This window comes from Ochotona princeps, chromosome 2 (genome assembly GCF_030435755.1).
Source record: "Ochotona princeps isolate mOchPri1 chromosome 2, mOchPri1.hap1, whole genome shotgun sequence".
NCBI lineage: Eukaryota > Metazoa > Chordata > Mammalia > Lagomorpha > Ochotonidae > Ochotona > Ochotona princeps.
Genome location: NC_080833.1, coordinates 93,593,895 through 93,617,993, shown reverse-complemented (window position 1 = coordinate 93,617,993; position 24,099 = coordinate 93,593,895). Strand labels below are relative to the sequence as shown.

Here is a 24,099-nt window from a genome sequence, read left to right as displayed (position 1 = left end):
GCTCTCTTTTTGCCTTCCCTGCGGATCCTGCAACGGCTGCCCCTCCCCCAGCTGGGAGACCTAGGTTAGTCTGAATAAACCACCTTTATGCCTTAGCACCGACTTCAGACTTGATGATTATCTGGTGATTTCAAAATCCGGCACAACAAAACTGCCGGTTGCTGGCTTGTATCCTGTGTCAGAGTGCCATCCTTGAGTCCTGGCCACTCTATTTCCCATCTAGCTTCTTAGTACTAATGCACCCAAGTAGTTGAGAACAGCACAAGAACAGCAGTGGAGTTCCAGCCCCCTGGCTTCACTTGGCTAAGCCATGGCTGTTGCGGGCATTTAAGGAGTGAGCTATTGGATGGAAGATCTCTCTTTCAAAGATTTACTTGTTTTTATTAGAACGTCAGATTTACAAAGAGAAGGAAAGGCAGAAAGAAAGATCTTCCATCCGCTGGTTCACTCCCCAAGTGGTCCCTACAGCCTGAGCTGAGCTGATGTGAAGCCAAGAGCTAGGAGTTTCTTCCAGGTCTCCCGTGTGGGTGAAGGGTCCCAAGATTTTGGGGTCCTCCTCGACTGCTTTCCCAAACCAGAAGCAAGGCACTGGAAGGGGTGGAGCAGCCAGGACACCAACCAACACCCATATGGGATCCTGGCACATGCAAGGCAAGGATTTAGCCACTAGGCTATTGCATCAGGTGTGGAAGATCTCACTTTATGTGTCACTCCACCTTTCAAATAAGTAAATATGTATTTTAAAGTATTATATATATATATATATATATATATATAACTACTCTTTGAATTTTTAAAAAAAGAAATTATTCTTAGCTTTCCTGAAACTGTTATATTAAAAAAGTTAAAAATATGCAAGAGAGGGGGCTAGGATTGTGCTCAGAAGGGTAAGTCAACACTTGCTAAGCCAGCATCCCTTTTCTGAGTGCTGGTTGGAGTCCCGAAGTGTTCTGTTTCTGATCTAGCTTCTGCTAATGCAACTGGAAAGGCAGCAAATGATGACCAGAGTGCTTGAGCTCCTTGTCACCCATATGTTTTTGGCTCCTTGCTTTTGATCTGGGCAAACTCGTCATGGTGGCCATTTGCGGGAACCAGCAAGTGGAAGATTGTCTCTCTGTCGTTCCCTGTCATGCTATGTCACTCTACCTTTCAAATAAATGAATTAGAAAATACAAAAGTAGAATGCCATAGAGCTCTCCCACGTACCTAACACCCAAATTCAGTAATTATGAAACAAAGTCAATATAGGTCCCAGTGACTAAAGTCTTCACCTTGCATATGCCGGGATCCCATATGGGTGCCAGTTCATATCCCAGCTGCCCCACTTCCCTTCCACTTCCCAGTTTGTGGCCTGGGAAGGCAGTAGAAGATGGCCCAAAGCCTTGGGACCCTGCACGCTCATGGGAGACCCTGAAGAAGCTCCTGGCTCCTGCCATTGCGGCCGCTTGGGGAATGAACCAGCAGATGGAGGATCTTTCTCTTTGTATCTCCTTCTCTCTGTAAATCTGACTTTCCAATAAGAAAACTAATATCAGGGCCCGGCGGCGTGGCCTAGCAGCTAAAGTCCTTGCCTTGAATGCACCAGGATCCCATATGGGCGCCGGTTCTAATCCCAGCAGCTCCACTTCCCATCCAGCTCCCTGCTTGTGGCCTGGGAAAGCAGGAGAGGACGGCCCAAATGCATTGGGACCCTGCACCCACGTGGGAGACCTGGAAGAGGTTCCAGGTTCCCGGCATCGGATCGGCGCAGCACCAGCCCATTGCGGCTTACTTGGGGAGTGAATCATCGGACAGAAGATCTTCCTCTCTGTCTCTCCTCCTCTCTGTACATCTGACTTTGTAATAAAAATAAATCTTTAAAAAAAAAAGAAAACAAAAGTAATATCAATATATTTTACGTTCCAGACCTGGAACCAGTCATTTCTCCAAGAAGTTCTAGTTCCTTTCAGAGGGAAATGGTTTTTAAAAATAAAAGTCTGGATGCCAGGCAATAAAACACATTTTTTAAAGCAATAAAAAAAAACTTCACATAGGGGATTTTAACATGTTTTAAACTTACATTAATATTGAAATAGAAGGTGAGCCATTAACTTATTATTTAATGTAATATTCAATCCAGATCAATCAGACTGCAGAGTGACTATTTGGGGCCTAAAGTGACATGCTTAGATGACTTACTGATCAGAGTAAATGACTGTCCAAATCATTAGACTTTCCCACACTTTATGATAGTTGAAGATACACAAGAGTTGAGGGAGAGAATTCAGAGAGCTGATCAGGCCCAGTATGAGTATGTGGGGCAGTACTTGAAGCAGGTGGCTTAGGGGCCTGCAGCTTGAAATAGCCAGGAGCTGGATGAAGGTTATTATTGCCCACAGCTGGCTACACAAAGGGATGATAGCCTCCCTGAAGCCAACAGGACTGGAAAGTTTAATATTTAGATGAAAACTGTTAATTAACATAAGTGATTTGTTTTCATGTCCTTTGTGTTCTTTAGAACTTGAAGCTGCATGGTCCGGTTCTGACAACCTGTATTCACAAAGATGCTTTACCGAGGTCTGAGAAAGGTAGGTAAACCTGAGTTTAGAGGGCCAGGACTTTGAATTGTACTTTTGGTGTTGGTGGTGCAGTTAGCGACATGTACTCCAGCTTTTGTCTTGTGATCAGTAACCATGTTTGTGAAAAAAAACCAAGTGATGTGGGAATCTTTCGGTGGTGCTGAAAACAGTTATCAACCAACAGATTCCCTAAACAGCATGGACATATTGAGCCTAATCTCCTTTCAGTGCTCTGCCAAACACCAAGAAATAATGTAGGAAAAAAGCTGCCTTACTCCTATCTTAAAAGCATCATCTTAGACCTTTGCAACTGTATGACTCAAAGCCCTAAAGATACACAGCGCCATGGTCATGAATAGCTCTAGAAATTTCCATCGCCTGTAAAATCAGTTACAGATTTAAAAGGGAAAAGACAAAAACTATGCACATGGAAGGAAACATAACAAATGTATGTTTCAGCCAAATCTCTTCCTTACATTCTCTTCCTTCCTGGTTTTACTGTTTGTACAATCTCAGTACACACAGAGACAATTGTGCTTGCAGTAAGAAATTCATCTTGGGAGCTGAGGGCCATTTGATTTCCTGGCAGATGAAAAAATTTATAAAGCTGGGAGTTGGACAGTTTTTCATACATGTAATACTACATTGGACTTTGCAGTTTCATTTCTATAAAGTGAGTGGCATCTTGGCAGAAAGGTTGATTTTGTTTGCTTGAAGAAAATGTATGCTTTACCCATAGACATATATTTCAATTCTCAAAATAATCATTTAGGACCCAGTTTGCATTTCTTTTTTTTTTTTTTTTTTTTTTAAAGATTTATTTGTTTTATTACAGCCAGATATACACAGAGGATGATGATTCACTCCCCAAGTGAGCCGCAACGGGCCGGTGCGCGCCGATCCAATGCCGGGAACCAGGAACCTCTTCCGGGTCTCCCACGCGGGTGCAGGGTCCCAAGGCTTTGGGCCGTCCTCTCCTGCTTTCCCAGGCCACAAGCAGGGAGCTGGATGGGAAGTGGAGCTGCCGGGATTAGAACCGGCGCCCATATGGGATCCCGGGGCTTTCAAGGCGAAGACTTTAGCCGCTAGGCCACGGCCGCCGGGCCCCCCAGTTTGCATTTCAAGGAGGCTTACTTATTTGTGGATTGTGGCTTTTCTAAAAACAGCTTTATTAATATATAATTTATATACCATAAAGTTCATTCATTTAAAATATACAATTAGGTAGGTTTTTTTCTTAAAGATTTCTTTATTTTATTACAAAGTCAGATATACAGAGAGGAGGAGAGACAGAAAGGAAGATCTTCCGTCCGACGTGAGCCGCAACGACCGGTGCTGCGCCAATCCGATGCCGGGAACCTGGAACCTCTTCCGGGTCTCCCATGTGGGTGCAGGGTCCCAAAGCATTGGGCCGTCCTTGACTGCCTTCCCAGGCCACAAGCAGGGAGCTGGATGGGAAGTGGAGCTGCCGGGATTAGAACCAGCACCCATATGGGATCCCAGGGCGTTCAAGGCAAGGACTTTAGCTGCTAGGCCATGCCGCCGGGCCCAGTTTCTTTTTTAAAATATATTTATTTATATCGTAACGACAGATATAAAGAAAGAGCTTCTGTTTGCTGGTTTACTCCCCAAGTGGCTGCCATGGGCAGAGCTGATCTGAAACCAGGACACAGGAGCTTCTTCCAAGTCTCCCACGCTGGTGCAGGGTCCCAAGGCTTTGGGCCATCTTTGACTGCTTTCCCAGGCTACAAGCAGGGAGCTGGATGGGAAGTGGGGCCACCAGGACACAAACTGGTGCCCATATGGGATCCTGGCAGGAAACTTAGGTCTGGGGCACACCACTCCAGCTCCTAGATTAGGGGGATGAGGGTTGAATAGGGAAGAGGTTCTGGGCACATATTGCAGTGTGGTTGAGGGCATGTTTTACAGGGAAGGAGTGACTTCTGTGGTCTTCCATGGACCAGGCCGCCACACTTGCAGGTAGGCAAGGGAGCTGAGATGGAGTGGTTTAGAGAGGGGAGCCTAACAACATGTCTGGGTCAAGCCAAAGCACCCATTCATGTGAGAGACCTGGGCTGGGCTAAATATCATTGCCCACCACCCGCTGGTGCATGTAAAAGCTGGGATTCAGGGAAATGCCTGACTGGGCTAGATCACAATATCAAACCATGAGTGTTAGAATAGGGTGAGACACATTAGCCTGGGCTGCAGCACCCAGCAGAATGTGAGATAACAGGATCTGGGGGAAAATTCTGTAGAGGGATTGTGCACTTGCCTCTGTGGGACTGTACTGCCCACTGGTTTATGCAGAAAGTTGGAGACAGTGATGGGCCAAGCTAGGCAATCTTTTTTTTCTTTTTTTTTTTTTAAGATTTATTTTTCTTGCAAATTCAGATATGCAGAGAGCAGGAGAGACAGAGAGGAAGATCTTCCATCTTCCATCTTCCATCTTCACTGCCAAGCAGCTGCAATGGCTGAGCTGTACCAATCTGAAGGCAGGAGCCTAGAGTCTCTTTCGGGTCTCCCACGTGGGTGCATGGTTTTAAGGCTTGATGGTCACTAGGCTGCCATGCTGGGCCCAAAGCTAGGCAATCTGAAAGCATTCATACACAGCCTGCCGCGATGGCCTAGTGGTTAAAGTCCTCACCTTGAATGCACCGGGCTCCAATATGGGTGCTCATCCTCTCTGTCTCTCCTCCTTTCTGTATATCTGACTTTCCAATAAAAATAAAACCCTTAAAAAAACGGGTGGGGGGAGCGCTGGATCAAAAGTGGAGCAGTTGAGACTCAAACTGGTGCCTGTATGGGATGCTGGCCCCTCCGGAAGAGGCTTAGCTTGTGTACCGCAACACAGTCTCAAGTATGTACTTTCACACATATGCATACAAGTGTAACTTAAAAGTATTTCCTTTTAGGGTTTTTTTTTCCCTTTACACATTATTTATACTTGAACACACAGAATCTGTGCTTCTGAGGCTTTTCGTTTTTCATGCTTCCATGTTCTCATACAAATTTCAGTTTCTTTACCATATTACAAATATACACTGTATAAAATATATATATAATATATTTTCATTAACTTATTACAAATGCATTATATATGTGTATATATATACACAGAATATATATATGTATATATATACACACACAGAGAGAATGTATATATACAAATGTATATACTGGTTTTGCCTGGCATATAGCTAATTTCCCATTCTTGTGCTGTTATGAATTGTCCTAACATGAACTAGTAAATAAATAAAGGTAGAAGGGACAAATAAGTCTTTTTAAAATTTATTTGTTTTATTGGAAAGGCAGATTTACAGAGAAAAGGAGAGACAGAGAGAAAGATCTTCTATCTGCTGGTTCACTCCCCAAGTGACCACCATGAGCAAAGCTGGGCCAGTCTGAAGCTAGGAGCCAGGAACTTCTACCAGGTCTCTCACATGAGTGCAAGCGTCTCAAGGACTTGGGCCATCCTCCACTGCTTTCCCAGGCCACAAGCGGGGAACTGGAAGGAAGTGGAGAGCCAGGACATGAACTGGCACCCATATGGGATTCTGGCAGATACAAGGTGAGAATTTATCCGCTGAGCCATAGCACCAGGCCCCATGAAGATTCTGATTGATGTGTCCCAAGACACTTAGGTCAGGAATTTCTCTGCAATGGGATGAAGATGTAGAAGGCAAGGGATACCTAGTTGTGTGACTTTACTGGATTAACTTTTAATATATATTGTATATTGAATTTCACAAGACAATGTCGAATTATTTTCTAAAATGGTTTATAACAGTTTAAACTCATCATCAATGTTTAAAGATTTGATTCAAGTCACCTACATTTTATAGTTTTCTAACCAAACCATTTAATCAAGTAAGTGTAAAATACTTCTCACTAATTCGTACATGTTGTTTCCCTGATGACCCATGAGGTTGTATGTCTCTTCATAAATTTAATGGCCAGACAAGTGTAGGGATCTAAACAGGAAAGTGCACAGAGACATGGCCTTCTCCCTGAATCTCTCAGAAGCTGGGGTCTGAGAGAAAGGGCTGGCACTACTGCAGGCTCATGCCTGCCCCAGCACTTTGGGGTCTACCTTGAACCCTAGCGCTTTCAGACCGTTGGGGCACAAAGGGGATAGAGTCTTTGCTCCATTTTTGAACCATTTATCTCTGAGTACCTCAGTAGATTTTGTGGACTTAGCAGGAACTGAAGGTGGTTTTGCGTGAAAGGAACCCGAGGCGTGTTTGCTGGTGTAGTCTAGGTGCCCTCCTCTGTCTCCCGCAAACTCTGATCTGCCCAACATCTGTGACCACACCTGGCCCTGTGGTTCAGGTCACAGGCGTTCCTCTTTGCCCAAAGCTGGGATGGGACGAAGCATCAGTCTAATAAACAAGCACCCCCCTGAAAAAATAAACAAATAAAAAATAAATTTAATGGCCAGATGTATTTCTTCAGCTATGAAACATCTATTCATGCTTTCTGTGCATCGTATATGTGTAGTTTTTCACATATTCTTGATCTAATCCTTGGAAGGTTACATGTGTGATGAATTTTTCTCTAGTTTGTGGCTTACCTTTCTGCTTCACTTAACTAGAGTTTTCATAAACACACGTTCTTAATTTAAATAAGGTTGAATTTACCAAATTCTGTAATTAGCACTTGTTTTGAGAATCCTTGTTATATCCTTCATCCACTCACCAGCATTCCCCTAGATTCAAGTTTTGCTCCTTTTGTATATTCCATAATCAGTTCATCTAGGCCAGTAGAGAATATTGAGTGCCCCGTCAGAAGACAGAAAGTAGAACAAGTTGGACAACCCTCCTGGCCAAGCTTTCCAACAAATGTCTGGGTCTGTGGGTACACTAAACCAATAGACCTCGGAAACATTTTTGCAATTCTGGCTTAATTAAACCGAAGTCAACATCATCTCAAAACTTGGGCCACTCAAGTAACACCCTTGGAACGTTCTGATCATCTCCCTGTCGCTGTCCCGTAGCGATGGACTTGGTGCACGGAGCCGATAATAACACTGACCCTGACTGATGGTCAAAGCCATAGTTTATTAGTAGCATCAGACTTTATATACTGAGGGTCATACAGGATTAGGGTAGAGATAGTTAGTTCATCAACAAAACCATCAACTGTTTCTATGCCTTTGTTTGGAAGTCCTTTTGTCTTGTATATTACTTTCCACTCAACTGTTCTTATACAAATGATATCTCATCAGGTATACAAAAGCTAGTCATTCAGTTGTTCTCATGCAAAGGATATCCAATCAGTCACACCCATTCAGTTGTTTATCATACAAATATTGTCCAATCAACTGTAATCCTGTGCTCACTGACCTTCTAGGGTCACAATATCCTCCTTCACCTCCCTACCCTGCATGCCAATATAGTTTGCCAGCAAGGAGTTCCCCTCTGCTTTCCCCATACAGACGTGGGAGGAAAAAAAAAAAGGAATAAAACTGAAACATTTGTCCCATCCACCTTCTTTCATACCTTTCACACTCCCAATCCAGCCCCATGCTAAAGGGCCTGGGAAGACAGTAGAAAATAATCCAAGTACTAGGGCCCCTGTTACTCATGTGGGAGACCTCGAAGAAGCTCCTGGCTCTTAGATTTGACTTGGCCCAATCCTATTTTGGCTGTCTGGGGAGTAAACCAGTAGATGGAAGATCTCTGTCTCTTCTCCCTCTCTTTAACTGTTTTTTTTTTAGGATTTATTGATTTTCATTGGAAAGGCAGATTTAGAAAGAGATACACAGCCTGGCAGTAGTGGAATGTCAGCAGAGAAGCCAGGGATAGGTGATTGTCCGCAGCTTTGTAAGTGTGCCCAGGTTATTGATTGCATGTCTCTTAGGATAACTTATATTGCTGGGGAAGCTGGGATATAGGTCTTCAGCTTAATGGGTGGGCTTGAGGGAAATGACCGTTTGTTCCTCTTGGGGTTATGATTCATTGAATTATGATTGGTTGGATTGCCATATGGACTTGTGATTTGCTATGTTTAGTGGGCTATGATCACCAAGCTTGGTTAATAAAGACTCCTTACTAAACCTTAAAAAAAAAAAAAGATACACACAAAGGAAGATCTTCCATTCGACAATTCACTCCCCAAGTGAGTGCAACAGTTGAAGGTGAACTGATCCTAAACCAGGAGCCAGGAGCTTCTTCCAGGTCTCCCACCCAGGTGCAAGGACCCAAGGCCTTGGACCATCTTCTACTACTTTGCTAGGTAACAAGCAGGGAGCTTGATGGGAAGTGGAGGAGCCAGGACATGAAGCAGTACCCATATGGGATCCTGGTGGTTGCAAAGTGTGGATTTAACCACTAGGCTACTGCACCAGACCCTGTAACGCTGCCTTTCAGATGAACAAGTGAATTTTTTTTCCTTGATTTACGTGATTTATTACTTGACCAAAAGAACAGATTATTTCTTAGTATTTAGCTCCAAAGAAAGGGTGAAGAAGCACAGAGTAACCAGCTGGCATCTGGAAGGAAGCTGAGAGCTGCTGTCCACCTCCCAGATGTTCATCTCCTCATTGCTGCTGCTGCTTACTCACTCTAGCCATGGAACACCAGCTGGGAAGCAACTGATTCCTCCTCATCTTCCCTGTTCCTGGGCGCCATGACTGCTCTTTCTTTCTGGGGAAGACTTATTGTCATTTGTTTGTTTTGCCTTTTGTCTGAGATTTGGCAATTGGCTCAGTCATGATTTCTGTGGAGTTTGTATGCTGTTGGCATATTAGGCACTTGCTGACTAGAAAAGTTTTATGTAATAAGTTCATGTTACTATGGTGCCAGATACAAGAAGGGCCTCCAAGTTGAGTTCCCACTACTCTACATGCTCAGAACCTCAAAGTCTTCCTCCAGGTCAGACTGCTCCAGTTATTCACTGGAGCCAGTGAATTCTGCCCCAGTTGTTATCACTTCTGGTTTGGCTAGAGGTACAAAGGGATACCAGTGTAATGGATGTTTCTGAACTAATTCAAACATCCTTAAATTCTCCTTTAAGATTTCCTACTGAACAACGCTACACCAGTTATCAAAGTCTTTTTCTTCTTTGCAGAAAAATCCCAATGCCACAAAAGGATCTAGGTTCAAAATATTCCCTGGGGGGACTGCAGGCAGTGGAAAGTCTTGTCATCAACTGTCCATTCTCCTCAGTATCAACAAAGGTCTGGATTGTGTGAGGGTCCAAGAAGATGAGCTCATTACCTAAGAATCCTTTGAAATAATAGGCGTTATTTGGTTTTCCTCCTAATGCCCCTAAAGACTGTGGCATCTTAAAACACTCTTTGAATGCATCAACATAGACAGGATTGATTTGGTTTATGCCCAGCTGGAGGGGCCAATGAGTAGCAGGGGTTTCCAGGCTGGGCGCAGGCAGATGTGCTCTTACTCTGGTTCGAAGCAGCCAGAGACTCAGGGGACCTTTCACCAGGGGTGCTGGCGCTCAAGGGAAGGACACAGCACATTTTTTTGATATCTTCAATGACCACTGTATTATCCATTGAAATATAAACAGCAAGGAATTCCATTCATCAAATAAAGCGAGTTTTTTTTTTTTTAACACCTGTGCAACTGTATTTGGTCCAAACCATTCACACATTGATTTCCCTTCTCCTATATCCATTTGCGCCATTTGATGAATAGAGTAGCAACAGTCTTTTCTGTCTACAAAGCACTGTAGGATTCGTTGATATTCTTCGGGTTGTTCTTTTTGTTTCTCCCAGTTCCAGTCCCTTCTCAGGTGTCTACAGATAAGGGCTTGAGCCAGCATCATCTTTCCACAACGTAGCATACAACCCCAGCCAGCATCTGATGAGGGGCCAGTTCCCCCAATTGGTGAAAAATTTCTTCTGTATGTAAATTATAGACGTGTACTTATATCAGACAACAGCTTAGATTTTTCCATTTTAAGGAGATGCTGCTTGCCCAAGATCCATACCAACTCATCTGTATCTGGAAGTTCTTCTAGGTAGTCAGTGAAAATTGTAATCTGGTTTTCATACTTGGACAAAACTGACTCCATTCTTCAGCTGTCATCCTGGGCCAATTCCACCAGCAACTTGACTACCAAACAAGTGAATCTTAACCAAAATGAACAAACAAAACAAAACAAAGCAAAAAAAAAAAAAAAAAAAACACTGGAAGCATCACATTAATAATACACTAATAGCTCAAACGGGAAAAATATTCTCACCTGGACACAAAGAACTGCAAGCTGAAAGTACATTTATTTTAGTTAGCTGAAAAATCAGAAGGTGAGAAAAACAGGGAGAACAGGTATTAGGTCAACCAACAGTCTTCCTCCTACCAACTGGGTGAATTACATGACAAATGCATGTAGAGATTAAGGTGCGTATAGGAGTTCAATTAAAATATGTCATTACATGATTTCACCTACATTATCTAATTTTATCCTCATGGTAATCATGCAAATCAGGACAAATACATTATCTTAATTGCAGATTAAGAGCCTAAGACTCAGGCATTAATTATAGTAGCTTGTGCGTTTGTTTTGTTTGCTTAAGAGGCAATGGAGTTGGGCTCGGCAGTGTGGCCTAGTGGCTAAGGTCCTTTCCTTGATCCCATATGGCCGCTGGTTCTAATCCCGGCAGCTCCACTTCCTCTCTATCTCTCCTCCTCTCAGTATATCTGACTTTGTAATAAAAATAAAAAAATAAATCTTAAAAAATAAAAAAGAGGCAATGGAGTCAAAGGAAAAACAGCAGTGGTAACATTTGGGAATCTTAGATTTTTTTTTTAAAGATTTGTTTATTTTTTATTACAAAGTCAGATATACAGAGAGGAGGAGAGACAGAGCGGAAGATCTTCCGTCCCATGATTCACTCCCCAAGTGACCGCAACAGCCAGTGCTACGCCAAACCAAAGCCAGGAGCCAGGAACCTCCTCCCGGTCTCCCATGCGGGTGCAGGGTCCCAAAGCCTTGGGCCGTCTTTGACTGCTTTCCCAGGCCCCAAGCAGGGAGCTGGATGGGAAATGGAGCTGCCGGGATTAGAACCAGCAGCCATATGGGATCCCGGTGCGTGCAAGGTGAGGACTTCAGCCACTAGGCCACGCCGCCGGGCCAGGGAGTCCTAGATTCTTCAGACAGAATCTACCTCCATACAGTCCTATAATCCCAAGACTTTCCTAGACTGGCATATAAATCTACAAGGCACGGGGCAGAGTTCAGGACCACTGACTGTCACTGTGGCATATTTGTCACTGTGTCCCTTGTGAACCAGGTCCTGTAAATAATGTAACTCTTGGGCAGTAGCTTCAGCTTCCTTTTAGCAGGAATGTGAGTGAACAAATACATGAGCCACTCACCAACAGATAGTGAAAAATAAAACTGGCCTTCATTCATTCAGCATATACTATATGCCAGGCACGCGACTTAAAACTTTTCTTACATTAACTTACTTCAGCGTCACAACTAGTCCCAGGTAGGCTTCCAAAACCCTTTTTTACAACCAAAGAAACCGGGGCTCACAGATTCAACATATTTTAGAAGTATTTAAGAATAGGTACATCTAGAAGGTTTTTTCCCTACAGTCCTTACAAATTATGGGGGTACTACTTCTTGCCTAACCAATATCTGTTTTTTCTGTGGTGAACCGATACAAATTAGTCAGCTTTTCATTTGTTCACTGATATCTGAGTAGAACTTCTTAGGAAAGATGACTCGTTTGTCACAGGGTGTGAGAAAGATCATGCCAGACAAGTCTAGGATGTATTAACGAATCGTTATTAACCAAGGTAGAAATTAGAAATTGCACTCACTGTGGTAATTCAATCTGAATCAAAACCCCGAGAGGGACGAATGGTCATTACTGTAAAACCGTCTGTTAAACTGAAGACCTATGCCCCAGCTTAACCAGGAATATAAATTATCCTGAGAGACATGCAGCAAACAGCCTGGACACACTTACAAAACTGCAAACATTCACTTTTTCCTAGCTTCTCTGTCCATATTTCATTACTGCTAGGTCTTGCTTCTCCTGGAATCCTTGAAAGTACACAAATTAGAAATACAAAGCATCTTAGCAGTTGCATCCTCACTGACTCGCCCAAGCAGTGCGCAGAGGATGAGGAATACCAACGAACAGGGGCCATGCTCAGGGGCTACCTCTGTCCTCAGAGTCTGTCCATGGGAATCCAGACAGCAAGCAGGTCACAGAGAAGTCAAGAGTCAGAGTGCGGGCCTAACGTGGTAGCCTAGTGGCTAAAGTCCTCATCTTGCACATGCCCCAGGATCCCATATGGGCACCAGTTCTAATCCCAGCAGCCCTGCTTCCCATCCAGCTTCCTGCTTGTGGCCTGGGAAAGCAGTAGAGGACGACCCAATGTCTTGGGACCCTGCAACCACATGGGAGACCCAGAGGAGGCTCCTGGTTCCTGGCTTCGGATCAGCTCAGCTCCTACTGTTGCAGTCACTTGGGGAGTGAATCATCGGAGGGAAGATCTTCCTCTCTGTCTCTCCTCCTCTCTGTATATTTGACTTTCCAATAAAAATAAATAAATCTTAAAAAAAAAAAAAAGAGGAGGAGGAGAGAGAGAAGCTGTGGTGACCTCACACCTGGGGACCCTGAGCCAATTCTAAAAACATTAAAAAAAAAAAAAATGGCCCAGGGCCCAGTGCAATAGCATTGCAGCTAAAGTCCTCACCTTGAACACACCGGGATCCCATATGGGCTCCAGTTCTAATCCCAGCGGCCTCACTTCCCATCTAGCTCCCTGCTTGTGGCTTGAGAAAGCAGTCAAAGATGGCCCAAAGCCTTGAGACCATGCACCAGTGTGGGAGACCTGGAAGAAGCTCCTGGCTCCTGGCTTTGGATTGGCGCAGCTCCAGCCATTACGGTCGCTTGAGGAGTGAACCATCAGACAGAAAATCTTTGTCTCTCCTCTCTGTATATCTGACTTTGTAATAAAAATAAATCTGTTATAAAAAAAAGTGTATCTGTATATGCAGCTGTGTACCTATCAGCTGGGAGCAAGTATTTGAAGAAGAAACCAATATCCACTACTGATTTGAGTTTGGGAAAATGCTCAAGAACTATATATTTGCCTGCTTTAAGAATGGTGTTGTAACCTCAGTAATTTGTGGCAACAAGAGTATTTCATTTGATTGTAGATAGTTTAGAGGTTAAAAATTAGATGTTTTACAAAGGAGATGGGGACTCTGGGACACTCAATGGGCAAATCCTGTAAGGTCAGAGGCAGTAAAAGCTTGATTTGCAATTCCTTGTTGGATATTAGGCAAAATCCTCCATGTCTCCTGGAGATCCCAATTTAAATATATGAAAGAAACTTCACCTTCCTATCTTTCACATCTCAAATTCCACCCACCTATACAAACTGGATTGTTTTTAAATTAGCAGAATAGGAATGTTTCTATCACCAACTGTGTTTCAAATGGCAACAGTGTGGTGGATTCAGATATTTCTAGGAGTGGTTAGCTCCTGAAGTCTGTCACCCAAATGTGATAACAGTTTCTGAGATCCCAACGGCTATTTGTGTGCCCTCTACTCTAGCTAGACAAGACCAGTTATGGGGGAACCCAGCCTCTCATAACACAAGAAACCCTACACGAGGTGTGGACACTAAGAGGGGGAGTAAAATCCTACAAGTGTTTGCTTTTATGGAACATGAACATAAGCAGTACTCCCATGGCATTTAAAAATAGTGGGCTTGGGCCTGGCGCGATAGCATAGCGGTTAAAGTCCTTGCCTTGAATGTGCCAGGATCCCATATAGGCGCTGGTTCTAATCCCAGCAGCCCCGCTTCTCATCCAGCTTCCTGCTTGGGGCCTGGGAAAGCAGTCAAAGACGGCCCAAGACTTTGGGACCCTGCACCTGTATGGGAGACCCGGAAGAAGCTCCTGGCTCCTGGCTTTGGATTGGCTCAGTTCCAGCTGTTGCGGCTGCTTGGGGAATGAACCATTGGACGGAAGAGCTTCCTCTCTGTCTCTCCTCCTCTTTGTATATCTGCCTTTCCAATAAAAATAAATAAATCTTAAAAAAAAAAAACTTAGAACACCACCACCATTGTTTAAACAAGTCAGACTTCACTAAGCATATTCTATGAGCTTTGTATAGTAAAACTACAGTGAGAAAATTGTATGCCATGATCCTTACTCAGAATTTACTTGTGTAAAGATATAAACCATGTACATTTAACATAGAAGGCACCCATATAGAATCCTGATTAAGTTCCCAGCAACATTTACTAAAGGGTGAGCTTAATTTTCTTTTGCTGGGTAACCTTAGGCATGGTACTAAGCATCTCTGTAAATTGAACTTTGGAGAGAAAAAATGTTTTGGGTGGGTTCTGAGATGAGGTTTAATCTCGGAAGATTCCAAAAGCTTGGGAACAGGATGAGAGTAGTCCCTGAGATCTTCATACTTACTATCATTGGAAATAGATTGGATTTCCCCTTGAGAAGTTTTCAGAGGTGTTGAAAGAATTCTTGCACACAGTTGCAGTTGATGATAACTTCTGTGATCCCTCCAGGCTTTGAAATTCCCAGATAAGGGAATGAATTTGTAGACACAGAGGGTAAAGAATGTGGTTACAAGTGGGTGCTAGGCTACAGAGGCCTGCGGGTTTTCTCCAATGTCATGACAGCTGCTTCGGAGCCTCTTTAGCCCTAGGACAAACGCTGCTATACAATGCTTTGCTTGGGTGAATCCAGATGACGCCAGAACCCCACTCCTTCAGGTTCGGAGGGAAATGTAAGGTGAAGTGAATGGGCATCCATGAGTTAGCAGGAAGCCAATGCTGTGTGAGGAAAGATTGGATCTCTAGACATGTGAGAACACGTTCTTTCCTACATCTCCTGCCACCTTCATTGTGGGCCACAGCACTGCCATCTTGAAGCCATTCAATGATTTTCTAATCAACTCTTCTGGGTCTGCTGTGGCCCCCTCTCTAGTCAGTTTTCAACTCAGAAATTTGAATGATCTTTCCAAAATACACATCTGATGGTGTCCATTGCTCCTCAGATAAAGACGAATATTCCCAAGATGGCCAAGATTGTGCCTTTTGCGACCATTCTAGCCTGACCTTGCTCCCCATCCTCCCATTGGCTTTCTCTCTGTCCCACACATTCACTGGACTCCCTTCCCGCTCCAGCGAAGTGTTCTTTTCCTGCACTGTCACAGGAATTCCTATTCATTCTTCAGATATCAGCTCCAGATCACCTCCCCAGGGCATCCCACTGAAACCTCCTATTATAGGTTATCTTTGTGTGCTAATTATATGCCTGGCACTGTACAAAGAACTGAGAAAAAAATGGTGACTAACAAGACATACAATCCTGATCATAAAAACTTAGGAGTAGATATGAATCAAATACATTAAACTCTACATCATCACTGTACACATGTGAAATTCTCATTGTGATATGTGCAACTAACAAGAAATGTGGGGCCCGGCGGCGTCGCCTAGCGGCTAAAGTCCTCGCCTTGAAAGCCCTGGGATCCCATATGGGCGCCGGTTCTAATCCCGGCTGCTCCACTTCCCATCCAGCTCCCTGCTTGTGGCCTGGGAAAGCAGGAGAGGACGGCCCAAAGCTTTGGGACACTGCACCCGTGTGGGAGACCCGGAAGAGGTTCCAGGTTCCTGGCATCGGATTGGCGCGCACCGGCCCGTTGCGGCTCACTTGGGGAGTGAATCATCAGACGGAAGATCTTCCTCTCTGTCTCTCCTCCTCTCTGTATAATCTGACTTTGTAATAAAATAAATAAATCTTTAAAAAAAAAAAATTAGAAAAAAAAAAAAAAAAAGAAATGTGAGTTTTGGTGAGCCAGGATCTGAATGTTATGGCTTTTAACCGGGATTTGATCAACACAAGGCCAAAATCCAGTAAGGCAAACATGAAATCCTAAAGCTCCAAGTCTGGTAGGCTGGGCACTCTGCATTGTGGGCTGGTCTTCCAAGGACATGGGGCAGCACCATCTCTGCCCATACTTCAGTTCTCAAAAGCTGAAATCTCATTTCTAGAACTCTACCAGGCACTGCAGCAACTGTGACCCCACTTTTGGGCTGGGTGTTGCCCTAGTGGAGGCTCTCTGCAGTGACTCTACCCTAACAACCAATCTGTGACTCTATCCTAACAACCAGTCTGTGATACTCGTTTGTCCAAAACATGCTTTAAAGCTACATGGAGGGCCCAGTGCGGTAGCCTAGCGGCTAAAGTCCTCACCTTTAATACGCCAGGATACTATGTGGGCACCAGTTCTAATCCCGGCGGCCCCACTTCCCATCCAGCTCCCTGCCTGTGGTCTGAGAAAGTACTCAAGGATTGCCCAAAGCCTTGAGACCCTGCAACTGCATGAGAGACCAGGAAGAGGCTATGGGATCCTGGCTTCCGATCGGCACAGCTCTGGCCATTGCGGCCACTTGGGGAGTGAATCATCGGACAGATCGTCCTCTCTGTCTCCTCCTCTCTATATATCTGACTTTTCAATAAAAATAAATAAATCTTAAAAAAAAAAAAAAACTTAAGTGGAAAGGGGCCAGCATTGTGGCACAAAGTGTTAAGCTGCTGCCTTCAATGTGAGCATCCCTTATGGGCACCAGTTTGAGTCTTGGCTGCTCCGTTTGTTCCAGCTCCCTGGTAAAGCTCCTGAGGAAACACTGGAAGACAGCTTAAGAGCTTGGAACCTACCACATGGGAGAAGCCCCTGCCTCCGCGCTAAAGCTTGACTCAGCTCTGGCCACTGCAGCCACTTGGGGTGTGAATTAGTGAATGGAAGAGCTGTTTCTCTATCGCTCTGTAACTCTTCCTTTCAAATAAATTAAAACAATAAAATAAACAAATAAATAATAAAAATAAATAAATCTTAAAAAAAATGGAATTGCCCAGAAGTCCTAATAAAAATAGAGAGACCAACGACATGGGACATCCATTGAGGAAAGCCATAAGCAGTACGCCAGGCAAGCCTGGGAATGTGGTAGACATTGGTGTGCAGTCTGGATGCCATGTGGAAAGAGATCATCCAAGGCATGGAGACATGGAGGCTTGAACTTAGACTTCTTTTCTTCTTCTTCTTCTTCTTCTTCTTTTCTGTTTTTTTTTTTTTTTTATTGGAAAGTCAGAAATACAAAGAGGAGGAGAGACAGAGAGAAAGATCTTCCATCCGATGATTCACTCCCCAAGTGAGCTGCAACGGCCGGTGCTGCGCTGATCCGAAGCCAGGATCCACGAACTTCTTCCAGGTCTCCCACAACGGGTGCAGGATCCCAAATCCTTGGGTCGTCCTCGACTGCTTTCCCAGGCCACAAGCAGGGAGCTGGATGGGAAGTGGAGCTACCGTGGTTAGAACCGGCGCCCATATGGGATCCTGGTGCATTCAAGGTGAGGACTTTAGCCGCTAGGCCACGCCGCCGGGCCCAATTCCATTTCTTTTAAGATTTATTTATTTTCATTGGAAAGGCAGAGAGCAGGATCCTCCATCAGATGATTCACTCCCCAAGCGGCCGCAATGGCTGGAGCTGAGCCAATGTGTAGCCAGGATCCCAGAGCCTTTTCTGGGTCTCCCACATGGGTGCAGAGTCCCAGTGCCTTGGGCCATCCTTGACTGCTTTCCCAGGTCACAGGCAGGGAGCTGGATGGGAAGCGAGACCTTCGGGATTAGAACTGGCACCTATATGGGATCCTGGTGTGTTCAAGGTGAGGACTTTAACTGCTAGGCTACCGCACCAGACCCTCTTTTAAAAAAAAGATTTAGTTTTATTGGAAAGTCAGATGTACGGAGAGGAATTCAGAAGCAGAGAGGAATATCTTCCATCTGATGATTCAATTCCCAAATGACCACAATGGCCAGTGCTGCACCAATCCAAAGCCAGGAGCCAGGAGCTTCTTCTGGGTCTCCCACAACGGGTGCAGGGTCCCAAGGCCTTGTGCCGTCCTCGACTGCTTTCTCAGGCTACATGTGGGGAGGTAGATGGGAAGCAGGGCTGCTAGCATTAGAACTGGTGCCCATATGGGATCCTGGCACATTCAAGGCAAGGACTTTAGCTGCTAAGCTACTGTGTTGGGCCCTAATTTATTTAATTATTTGAAAGGAAGAGTTTTAGAGATAGAAGGGGAGAAAGAGATTTTTCACCTGCTGATTCACTCCCCAATAGGCCTCAACAATCAGGTCTTGGCCAGCCTAAAGCCAAGAGCCAGGAGCTTCTGCCAGGTCTCTCACACAGGTGCAGGGACTCAAGCACTTGTGTCACAGTAGCAGGGAGCTATATTAGAAGTGGAGCAGCTAAGACTTCAGTCAATGCCATATGGGATGCCGGCATTGCTGGCGGTGACCTTTACACATTAAGCCACAGGCTGTGAATTTTCCAAATCTTTTTGCTCTAACCCCTTTTACTCCTGGTTCTCACTGTAGAACTTACTAGTAGCACCCAATCACACCCATGCTGCAGTCTGAACTCCACTGCCTGGAATCTCCTCTACTGTTTCAACAAACCAGTCCATTGTCTTTAAATTCAGCCTCTCACAGTCTCTGGAGAGGGACACAATATAGCCACAATGAAGCAAGTGTGGTCTTCAGTTCCCAATTGTACCCTCACTCTCATCTGGAAACTCTTCAGTATGGCCTTTACTGTCAACGTTTCTAGCAGCATTCTGTTCTTCTCAGCTCTCATCAAAATCACCCATCACTCTCCACTTACAGCATTCTAAGCTTTCTCTAGTCCCTTCCTAGAAACACTCTCAACCTTCACCATGAAGCAATTTCAGAAACTCTTCCACATCTTCAGATATAGTTAATAGGAACCACCCCACTTCTCAGGGTCAATTTTCTAGAAATAGTTCATTACTTTAACTAAAACGCCCGGGAGAAGTTACTTAGGAAGAAGGACTATTTTGGCTTACTGTTTTGGAGGTTTACAGCTCAAGATCTAGCGGCCCCACTGGTTCAGGCAATTGGTGAGGCCAGAGGATAATGGGATGATCACTGCATGGCAAGCTGGAAGCAGACACAGGAAGCACACTCTTTGTCTATATCCCTATGTGTCTATTAATAAAGTCCTCAGTATTTCATCACATAGCTCCACCCTGGAAGCCCATCCCATCCAATCACTTCCCAAAAGTCTCACTCTCCAACACTGTAACAGAATCAGACCTCCTCCCCAATCCATCAACCATGAAGGCCAACCCAGCAGAAGACTTTGGGGTCATGCATCTGCATGAATGTGGGAAGCTGAAGCCTGTTCACTACATCAGTGAGTTCATACTGCTCCTCACTTTTGTGGGTTTCATGAAAATCATTTTGTGATTGACTATTCTAAGATTTAGCTTTAACTTCCTATTTGTCAAGTCAAATAGTTTCTTTTTATTTTCTTCCCCCATATTTATTCTCCATGACCTTTTGGTATCTTTTAGACCATGTTCAACAACTCCTCCTTCTTGAAGTCCTCCCTTTGTTTCTGCCACTTGCATTTTCAAATCAGTTTTGCTTCAGACAATCTTTATTGGTCATCTGCAATATGGTAGACAGTGGGCTATCATAGTTCATTTATTAACTCATTCATCAACATTAATTGAGTTCTTATTGGGTATTGGGCGCTATGCCAGTGATGGATTCAAAGATGAACAGGATGGAGTCACTGACCTAAGAAACTGCAGTTCCATGAAACAGACAGCTAACTAAATCATGGAGAGGGGAGAATTTCACAGAACCAAGCACTCGGGGCTGTAAACCCCAGAAAAAAAAAAAGCAAACACTGCCTCTGTAAGGGACAGAGGCATAGTGCAAAAAACTATGCCTCACACATAAAAAAATCTTAAGCAAATGTTTGTCAAAGGAGCAAAACTCCTCCCAGGGACATTGAAGGAGAACTTCCAGGCTAAAGGAGCAATTTGCAATGCCTCTCTGGAGGTGTGGGTAGTGAAGGAATTAATGTTTATCTGAAAACTATTTCTTCCTCCAGCTATTATTTAATTTGTAAATTTTATGTGCATGCATATTTTTTTTGATTTTTTTAAAGAATTATTATTATTATTTTTATTATTATTATTTTTTGTTCATTAATTACATTGTATTACATGACACAATTTCATAGGTGCTGGGATTTTCCCCCCCTTCACCCCAAACCCTTCCCTCATGGTGAATTCCTTCACCATGATGCATACCCACAGCTCAGGTTCCGTTGGGATTCCCTAATTACAGGCTCACACCATACAGAGTCCAGCATCCCACTGTCCAGTCAAGATCAACGGCCTCTTAGGGAGGCCCTCTCAGGTTTGAAGGCAGAGCCAGCAGAGCGTCACCTCGATCAATTAGAAGCTCCAACATATCATCAGCAACAGTCCAAGTATGATGAGGCTGGTGCAGAGTCCACTGATTGACAGTCTATCTTAGAGTTTCCCCTTGTCCAGGTTTTTCGCTGCAAGCATATAGCTGAGGTGGTTGATTGATCTACTCCATCTTCCATCTTTTTTGGTTCACTCCGATCAGCTGGTGGTTGTAACCCCTGGGTTGGATCTATTCTGAGCCCCGACCTCCATTGGAACCAATAAGTATTGCAGCTCTCCCCAGCTCTGCCCATCACACACTCGTCCCTCACCTAAACCAGCGGGAGGAGTGCTGGTCGGGTGCTGCATTCCCTACTGGCACAGGCCATTTCGCCTTGGTGTTTTGTACTTTTTTTTTTTCTTTATCGCAACCAAGCTTGGCCAGGCCCCTACACAGTTCCAGCGCTTGGGCTTGCCAGAGGATGACGTGAACTGACTCAGCCTGGTCTGCCCCAACCCGAGCCAAGTGCATGCCAGTGGGTCACTTTCCAAAGCCTCTTCTGGGTTGTTTACCTCCATGCTTCCTTCGGTTATTTGTAGGGTCAGTGTCCTGTCAGAGGAACTGTTCAGATTCCTCCATCCGACCCCTTCCTGGTGTCAGGCTTCACGTATACTAGCAGGTCCTTCGGCCAGCACTGCTCTTCGCTCCATTCTGGTTCCTGCTGTTGAGAGTTTCAGCCCAGCCACGGCTCGTCCATACCCACGTATATCTCATACATGGCTCAGTTGGGGTTGAAACCTAGCCAAGTCCGTCCAACATCTATCCTGGTCCTCCGGAGCACCAAACTGTGCTGCGGTCTAATCCGGCACGGTGCATCAAGTCCGAATCGATATTTGTGCCAAGGGATTACATGACCCGACCAGAACTCAGCCCCCTTCTAGTTCCTGCGCCCCTTAGTGGTAAGCTCCACCCAGCCAAGGCCTCCCTCAATCTCCCCAACCAGGCCTGTTCCCAGCCAGAGTTAACTATGCCAGAGGTTGCTCTGGGTCAGTCCAAAGCACCCCATAGACTGTCATGCCTCCTGCATAGACTCCACCGGTTCTTCTAAACCATCCAGTGGGGTCAGAGTTGGCACAGGGATTGGTCCACACATACCTGACACATTCTAGCCCCGAGTATGGTTCTCATATACCAGACAATGTCATAGTCTTGCATTCTGTGACCCCTCTGCTGATCCCTCCTCCTATCAGGTAATGGGGTATCCTGCTGGACAAGCCCAGAATTTTGCTTTTGAAAGGACTGGTGTTGGTAATCTGCACTAGAAAGTGACTACAGGTTCTTCAGAGGAAGATTTACTGCCATTGAGAATCTTAAGGACTAATACACATTCTCAGAGAACAGTGGGTTCAGCATGGAGTGACTCCTGTAGCATATCAAAGGAATCCAATCCAAAGTTTCCTGGCCGGACGGCCAGCAGGCGTAGCCTGGCGCCAAATGGCGCCCTGGCCGCCCGCGAGCCGCTCACCCCATGTACCTGCGCAGGTGGTGGTAAGCCTGGCTGTGCTAGGCTGGACTCGTGGTGGAGCACCCGAGCACCCCGGGCAGCATGGCTGCCCGAGGTTTGAGACGCTCAGCTGTGCATGCATATTTAAACCCATATCACATAAACATTAATTTATAGTTTTAATGTTATACATTATGTCTCAGGGAGAAAGTTAAAGTTATTGTTTTCATAATAAAAATCATAGAAATTAAGGCTCAGACTAGGAAGGCTCGAAGATAAATATAGGAGTTACAGAGGTAGATCCTATAGCCAAGCCATTGTTCTCATGAGGGAGATGATGATATATTTTTAAAGATTTATTTATTTATTTGAAAGGTAGAATTACTCTGTGTGTGTGTGTGTGTGTGTGTGTGTGTGTGTGACAGAGAGAGAGAGAAAGAGAGAGAGAAAGATATTTTCCAATTGCTGGTTCACTCCCCAAATTGCCAGTGCATGAGGCTGTGGCATAGTGGATAAAACCACCACCTATAGTGCCAGCATTCCACATAGGCAACTGTTTGAATCCCTGATACTCCAGTTCTGATCCAGCTTCCAGCTAATTGCATGAGAAAGCAGCAGAGGATGGCGCAAGTGCTTGGACTCCGGCACCCATTTGGTGGGAGACCTAGAAGAAGCTCCTGGCTCTTGGCTTTAGACCAGCTCACCTGCAGTCATTATGGCCTCTTGGAGAGTGGATGGAAGATCTCTCTCTGTAACTTTTTCAAATAAATAAACATAAATAAATCTTTTTTAAATATAGAAAAAAGACTTGATATTTAAAAAGAAGCAAGTTTCAGTTCAAGTCTGAAGGCAGAAAAGAGAGAAAAAAATCTGTGTTCTGCTCAAGTAGTTAGGCAGGAGGAATTTCCTCTTACTCAGTCAGGTATTCAACTGATTAGGCAAGGCAGCAATCTACTTTAGTCAGTCTACCAGTTCAACCGTTAGTCTCACCCACACTCTCAGAGATATGGCCTTGTGTCTCTAATGCTTGATGGACTTCTGCATCCCTGTTGAGTTGACACAAAATTAATCATAATGTAGCCCGAGTATAAAACTTACTGAAACTTGAGGACCTTTGCAGGCCATTTGGAGTGGTAGAAAGATTTTCAAAAAGGGAGTAATTTGACCAGACTAGCTAAGAACTGCTTCAAAAGGATCCCTGCGAGCTAAGTGGAAGGTAGATGATGCTGAGGCAGGGTAGGATGGGGTAGAACAGGACTGGAAGGTGGGAATTTATTATTCAGGAACCAATAATGAAATTTTGTTCTCTCTGTTGGTGACTGTCATTTTCAGTATTGCTGTGTAACAAAGCACTCCAGTGCTCAATGATTAAACCAATCATGGATCCTAAGTTTGGGGAGAGTTCTGCTAGTTAGTTTCCATTTGAGGCTCCTGCATTTGGCAGTCAGATGTTGGTTGAGGCTTTAGTCCTCTATAATCTGGGCTGAATATCCAAAACATTTGACCTGTGAGGTTGGCAACTGATGCTGCTGTCATCACTACTCAAAGCCCCTCAGCAGAGTAGTCTTTGGGGGCAGTGAGACTTCTTCCATGGCTTCTGCCTTCAGTCCAAGAGGACCAAGCAGGAGTTGCCTAAGATGTTCTGATCTGGTGTTACACATCACACAACACCCCTTCTCCTTAGTCTCTTAGGTGAGGTGATCACAACCCTGTCCAGATCAAGGGGAAGGGGACTGGAGTCAACTGCTGGATAATAGTGCTGATCAGCCATAGTGTGGAAGAAC

The 24,099-nt window shown here is 44.6% G+C and overlaps 1 pseudogene; it reads right to left on the bottom strand.

The window, feature by feature from the left end:
* Positions 1 to 9,400: 9,400 nt before the first annotated feature.
* LOC101530096 (cysteine protease ATG4A-like) lies at positions 9,401 to 10,643 on the bottom strand (annotated as a pseudogene).
* Between the last annotated feature and the right edge of the window lie 13,456 nt (positions 10,644 to 24,099).